The sequence below is a fragment of the Bidens hawaiensis genome, unplaced genomic scaffold, assembly GCF_021521415.1.
Source record: "Bidens hawaiensis isolate Kalapana, Puna unplaced genomic scaffold, B.hawaiensis_p1.1 tig00020898_1, whole genome shotgun sequence".
Taxonomy (NCBI): domain Eukaryota; kingdom Viridiplantae; phylum Streptophyta; class Magnoliopsida; order Asterales; family Asteraceae; genus Bidens; species Bidens hawaiensis.
Genome location: NW_027493221.1, coordinates 77,968 through 85,688, shown reverse-complemented (window position 1 = coordinate 85,688; position 7,721 = coordinate 77,968). Strand labels below are relative to the sequence as shown.

At 37.7% G+C, this 7,721-nt stretch overlaps 1 pseudogene; it reads right to left on the bottom strand.

Moving 5' to 3' along the window:
• Positions 1-358: 358 nt before the first annotated feature.
• On the bottom strand, positions 359-1,495 carry LOC143562057 (putative xyloglucan endotransglucosylase/hydrolase protein 26; annotated as a pseudogene).
• Between the last annotated feature and the right edge of the window lie 6,226 nt (positions 1,496-7,721).

Here is a 7,721-nt window from a genome sequence, read left to right as displayed (position 1 = left end):
GTTCGTTATGACGCATGGCTAGATCCTGGTATGTCACGCGCCTCACGGTAAAACCCCGTTAGTCGAAAATTGAGGGTGTGACATGATATGTTTCTATTTATAAATGTGTTGATTTATTGTTAGTTGAATGCATTTAATATTTGGGTTAATCAGCTTACTGTTGTTCTTGTTTGATAATTGTTCTTAATTTTTTCCATAATAGGTGAGTAAATTAAGGTTTAGTTCATATTAAACAAAACACAGAAAAGTAGCACTCGTGCTTCCCTTGTTGCAATATGTCAATAGAATAGTTCAATTGGTGTTCATGTAAATGAGAGATGACAAATTAAAAAGAATAGCAGTACATTGTTCATGGGCGGGTATCAAGTTGGTTTAGTATTGTGGCTTGGAGCATTCAGGAGACATCTGCCAGTTGAAACGCTCATAATCTATGCAGTAGTCGTAGATCATGTAGTTATCTCTAACCCACTTGAGTTTTCCCTGTTGGTCCCAGTTCAATTGCTTATAGACGGAGGAGGTCCACCAATTAGCTTTGTTAGGATAGGCACACTGGTAGATGCTAAATTGTCCATTCCATTTACAAGCCCTTGCATTGAACATGCGCAAACCAGCCCTGAAAGGTGCACACGACCAGTCTATTTTCACTAAACCGCATCTCGTGGCCCAATTACCAGCGTTCCACAAACTAGAGTACACCTGCATTCCTTGTTGATCTGGGAATCCAATTCCTTCGCTTTTGTAGTTTCTATATACCCGAATTGGTATGCTATCAACATACCACCTGCATTTAGTGTCATTTTCAAACAAGTTAGGAAAAGTTTGTTTACGTCGGACTTTGGAGTAAAAGATAAGTTAAGAGTGGTTAACATACACAACTGCATTGGGGTTCCAGTGAATGGTGTAGTTGTGGTAATCAGCAGTCGGATCAAACCATAACTTGAATTGCTGCTCCCTATTTCCTTTGCCTTGGGTAAAGATGTTTGTGTGCATGGTGTAAGGTTCTCCAGTTGAGTTCCCTAAGAACTCAAAGTCGATTTCATCATGATAGTCACCCGTAGACGAAAGCTGCAATAGTACGTAGTAAAGAGTGAGTATCATGATAAGTTCGAATTAATTTGTGCATATGTAATTGTTTTGGTAATGCACTTACATAATATGCTGTGACAGTTCCTGCGGAGTTTCCTGGAACCAATTTGATTACCAATTCAATGCTTCCAAATAGGTATGCCTTGTGTGATTGAACACCAGACCCTGTAATTAAAGTTATATAAGCACTTTCATTTGAGAATTTTTGAAACTAGAGATGGATGATATGTAGCTGAAACATTATCCAGCACCAGATTAAGCTCGTCTCCGTCGCCGAAAATATACGAATGCTTGGCACCCCAGTTGAAATAAGTGTCGGTGTAAAAATTTGAATTAACAAAGCATATTGGAATGAAATTGCTGAAATAAATACAACAGCAACCAAACTGATCTGGAATGCCGTTGCCATTGCTTATGTGTTTAGTTTGTTTGGGAATGCTTTTGTCATTGCTTCCTAACACCTTATATACCCTTTGTTTAGTGTATCTGTTGTTATTTCAATTATTTAACATATATCTGGACCTAGTCTTATTTTGACATTTATTAAATGCCATAAACATTCATCCTTTCTCTCCAATTTTTCGAAAATCGAATTTAAATAATTGTACCATTTCCTACATGCACAGGGGACAAATTTTGATTTTGATCTTTTTAGGATGTCAAATTTGTGGTAAGTCACCAAAGTACGTGTTAATGCAAAAACATTCTAAGTTAATTTATTAGAAAACAGAAGATTACAATTGAGATTTGTAAGAAATTGTAATTGAGGTTTTACATGCATGGTGACAACAATAAAAGAAATAAAAAGTTGAAAAAATGGTTGGAAGGCAATTGACAAGTGAGGGGAAAAAATGACGTGCATGGGACTAATAAAAGGGGAAGGTTATTAATTAGCCAGCTATCATTGAACCTGTAAGACACGGCCAGCCAGAATGGAGTGAAAGGAAAATACATCAAAGAAAAGGTTTTCTGTCTTGTTTGAGTGTTGTTAGCGAGACGTGCTAACCATTATCATGGGAATATATGTAGCTCTTGAAAACTGGTTAAAAAAATAAATGAACAATATACATACATATCAATGATTTAAAAACCATCATTAAACGGTCGGTTGCACCGGTTATACCAGATTTCATATAGGAAGCCAGTATTTTGAGCCTGATAATTTTGGATGGTTGGTTTAAAAATTTAAACATCGGTTTTACTAAAAAAATGGGTTTAAACCTGCAAATCATACATAGGGACGGATCCAAGGTTTTGCGACAGTGGGCCGGTGCCCACCGTCCGGCTACCGGAGTGCCATGTTTGCAGGTACATGTTAGTCTATCGTTAGTAAACAATCGGGTCAGTGCCCACTGTTAACAATTCGTCTTTGCCCACCAATAACTATTCGTCAGTGGCTACCGTTCATTTTTAAAATAAATAGATTACAATTATATTCCGTCCATCGTGATGTACATACCTTTGTTTTTTTTTTAAGTTTCAGGTGAGAGAATGAAAGAAAGAAGAAGATGGTTTAATGGTTTTGGGTTAATGTGTAATAAGTTACTTTTCATAAAATACATTGACTTATAGGAGCCTACCACACTAAGAATTCACCCAACCAAACTTTCACATAACTTACCTAAAAATTATAATCTAGTTATTTATAATTAAATTGTTACCCAAAAAGATGTATTATATAAAAGCTTTTAATATTTTCTTAACTATGAATTTACAAGTTTATAATTTTCGGCTTACGTTCAATTTGAAGTCATTTGATTACTGTATTATTTTGTTTATTTGTTATTTTACTTTTATTTCTATATTATTTGTATAACTATTTTCTTTTCATTTCTAAATATGTGTATAACTAGACCAGAATAAGTTATCATGTGAAGATATCATCTAAGCAAAAACTATCTTGTTACTTTTTGATTAAAAGGCTTTTGTTCCGCTATTAGTTGTAGGACTTTTCGTAATAATGATGGCAGTGTTTGGTGATAGTGTATGCAATTATTAAATAAGTGTGTCTAAAATGCAACTTAACTTTTGTGTGTGTATATATATGTATATATATATATATATGGGAGGGATAATTTGAGAACCTCTTGAGTTGTTAGAACTTTGAGAACTCAATATGGACCACACATTTAATTAAATGAGTATGAAATATGTGGCTGAGAATAAATCTAATTAAAAAATTAATCAGGAGAGAGAATAAGTATTTTTGATGATTACACAAGTTTAAATGTTAGTTACACATGTATAATAAGTCGATTCGGTGTGTAAAAAAATACCGTAATTTTTTGTACATTACTCACGCTTACGTATTACACATGTGTAAAAAAAATTCAAAAAAGAAATTGTTAAGTTGAGTTCTTTCGAGTTCTTAAAACTCAAAACGGTTCTCAAAAGAAATAAATCCTATATATATACGTATATATACATATATATATACATACATAGGCTTAAATTCAAGGGAGAAGTGGTCTTAATGAGAGAAATGCGAGAAATAGTTTTAACCAATCAGGTGTTTTTTTTTTGTTTTATTTAATTGTAAGGGTGAACTAGTAAAGTCTGAAGAGTTATATTTTTGTTAAGTAAGTATAAATATGATAACTTTACAAAATTATATTATTATTTTTTAAAAATTTAACTGCAAAAAAAAATACGATATACTTAAATGTAAGGCCCTGATCCCGGTGCCCTACTTGGACGTTGAATTTACTCATACACACAGTTCAAAATATCAGAGTGAATTAAAATTTTTCACAGAATATAAAAACATCAAACAGTCATTACAAAATATTAAAGTCTTGTCTTTAAACTTTTATATTATCTTATCATAAAACATCATAACTTTTCTTCACTAAATGTCAGTCAGCTCAGTCCATGTCATGTGTTCTCCTCAATCTAGCTCCTTCATCCTAATCGCATTCGTGCATACTAAAAGACATCTACGCTGAGTGAATTTTTGTTAATCAGGCAACATACATAACATTCATATATATTTATAGGTATCCGTAAATACACATTACATACTTAACCTGCTTCTTTCATTCATACCTACACACATACATACATTCATACTTATATATTTTCATACATGCATTCTTTAATACTTTCATACTTACATTCTTACATTACATACGTACGTATACGTTTTAAAAAGTTTTTCTCCTTATAACCTCACAGATATTTTTAGGGTATGCCATTCTCCTTTCACACACGTTTTTAGGGTCTGGCACCCTCCTTATGTAACATCCTAAAATTTTTATATTGATAAATAAAAGAAAGTTATGTTTAGTAATTTCACGTTTTAGTTATTTAATGTCGAGTAAGGAACGGGTCTTGGGCTTAGTTATTTTATGAACTCGGCCTGTCTCGACCCGTAGGAAGCCAACCCGAGCCTAACCAAACCCGTAGTATATAAACGAAATTTCTTGACACATCCACCATTTTCACCATCTTCCTTCACTTACACCCACCCAAACACTCTCAATTCTAGAGAGAGAAACTAGAGAGAGAAAGTTCTCAAATCGCCGATCCGAGTTCACAATCTTGTTCCTAGTCGTTTTTGGTAAGTCCCTCTCGAAAATCATCCGTTTTCATAACCATTTCGGCCTCAAATCGAGCAAAAACGTAACTTGAGTTTTCGGGTCAAAAACCGCCTTGTTTTGGTGTCAAAATGCAAGCTTTTGTGTTTAAAAGTACTAGGAATCGATAGCCCTTTCAATCCCGAACATTTCCATGCCAAAAACTTCGTTTTTGGGTCAAAAATCTGGAAAATCTGGAAAACCCGTGAGTTTCTCCGTCGCCAGCTTGAAGGAGTCGAATCAGACTCATTCGATCGAACCAGTCGATCGAATCAGTCCATTCGATCGAATGTGTAGATCGAACAAGTCCAGTCGATCGAATAGGGAAGCAACCGAATGGTCTCCAACTCATTCGATCGAATGAGTTTTGTATTCGATCGAACGTGTGCCTATTCGATCGAACGCGTGTCTATTCGATCGAACGTGTGTCTATTCGATCGAACGTGTGTCTATTCGATCGAACGTGTGTCTATTCGATCGAACGTGTGTCTATTCGATCGAACGTGTGTCTATTCGATCGAACGTGTGCCTATTCGATCGAACGTGTTCTTATTCGATCGAATCAAGCCAGAACCAAGCTGTTTCCAAGTTCGCCTAAGGTTTAACTTCGCCTGAAGCGAAGTTCGTTTATAAAATAAATTAAAAACCTAATGGAAAATGTGTTAAGGCAGTTATCGAAAATAAAATTTTTCCAAGCTGACCTGGCAGCTTAACCCCAGCCAGGGGCTCTGCCCCTTGGACCCCGCTAGGGGCTGCCGCCCCTAGAACCCCGCTGCCAGGGGCGCTGCCCCCGGACCCCCGTTCGTTGTGGGTCATATATAGATAGAAATACAAACGAGTAGCAGTAGTTAATTGATATGTGTAAATATTATACAGTTAGCCGAGCCCAGTTAAAGAAAGGAATTACGATCAGCGGCGAGCGTAACAGGATCCAGGTGAGTTTCTAGCCCCATTTATGTGTCATGTTTTCGGGGCTGTGTGCATACTCAATATGTTTGTTAATACGCTTATCCTAAGAGATAAGTGTATGCCTTATGTGAATGATGTGATATGTGTGAATGATTGCTTGATGGTACGTGAACGATCTTCGGATATTGCACGTACTGTCAGGTTGTAATGCTAAGTTAAGGTAAGTATGATATGTATGCTTATGTGTATGAATGTGATAAGGATAATAAAAGAAAGAAATGATAATGTATGGTTGTATGGTTATGAAAAGGGTACCGAGCCCTAATAATACTCGAGGAAGGAGGGTACCGAGCCCTAATAATACTCGAGGAAGGAGGGTACCGAGCCCTAATAATACTCGAGGAAGGAGGGTACCGAGCCCTAATAATACTCGAGGAAGGAGGGTACCGAGCCCTAACAATACTCGAGGAATGTAGGGCGTAGTGCTCTTTATAACGTAAGATATGAAAGTAAGAAAGTAAGAAAGTATGAAAGTATGAATGAAAGTAAGAAAGTAAGGAAGTATGAAAATATGAAAGTATGAATATAACGTTATGTAAATGGTATGATTACGTGATTATCTAGAACTCACTCAGCGTAGCTGACTTTTAGTATGCACGCAGGTGAGTAGGATGAGGCAGCTCGCTTGAGGAGACACATGGCACTGAACAAGAATCTGGCATCTGAAGATTGTGATGTGTTAACTTTAATGCTTCAATGTGAAAGACAATGAATGTTTTGAGACAAGTTATGAATTATGTAATGTTTAATGAAAGTTTTATATTCCGCATAAATGTTTTAATTAACTCTGATATTTAGAACTGTGTTTATGAGTAAATCCAACACGAAAGTAGGGTTACCGGTATCGGGGCCTTACAAGTTGGTATCAGAGCAAAGTTCGAGAGATTTAAGCATCCTACATGCTTAGACTCGAACAGAGAATGGGATTTAAGTAAGAAAAGAAAGAAGATGCCAGTTCAAGAATGCCATGTGTTGCCCAAGCAAGATCAGTAAAGGTATGGTGTAGGATTAAAAGATATTTGTTAATGAGAAAGGAAAGATATGTGAACGGTAGGGACAGGAATAATTGATGGTTTAATTTGACAAACTGCTTAAGTAGAACCAGCACAAATGGACTCATAAAGGGAAGTGTATAGGACACGGAAAGTAACGTGATCAGCTAATCACAACTGGCCACTGTTATTACCTGTTAGCCTTACTATCCTTGTACTAAATAGTTCTTTGAGTGATGATGTTTGTGTTTTCCCTTGTAGAATACTAATGGCGGGAGCTGGAGAATTTGTTGGAACTGGGGGTCGCGCTGGACGTCGTGGCAGGCCTCGTCTTGTCCGGCAACCCTCGGTAGAAGAAGCTTCCCACACCGAAGATGAAGGAAGCGCAGCTGGAGGAGACCAAAACAACAACGAAGAAGTTCAACTTAGCCCTGCAGTTCAAGCAGCCATTGTTCAGGCTGTGGTTGCTGCTGTGAAGAACCTGAATCCCGAAGGATCTGCTGGAAGCCGTGAACGAACCGCTGAAGGGGCGGGTGGTGATGGTAGGAAGGATGGGGAAGGTGAAAGAGGGGCCTCGAGTGGGGATAAGTCTGTGAAAGTCGATGATAGGAGAAGAGGACAAGGTGGGTGCAGCTATAAGTCCTTCAAAGGATGCGACCCGCCAAAGCTGACCGGGTTGGGTGACGCAATCGCTACTCTCCAATGGATAACCGCTATGGACAAGGTTATCCGCATTAGCGAATGCCGCCCCGACCAAGCTGTGGGGTATGCTACTCAGTCATTCGTAGACGAGGCTATGTATTGGTGGGAGAGTGTGGAGCAGAGGAAGACCCGCGAAGAGATCAAAGAGATGAGGTGGGATGATCTGAAGGAGTTAGTGATGATGAAGTTCTGTGCAGACGCCGAGGTTGAAAGGGCGGAAATGAAATTCTTAAACTTGAAAGCTGGGGCAATGACACATCGTGAGTACACCACCGAGTTCAATCGAATGTCTAGGTTGGTGCCCGATATGGTCAACACTGAGGCAAAAAGGATCAAGTGTTATATGAGGGGATTACCGCAGAGAGTTCGCATGTTAGTCAGAACAAGTAAACCTACT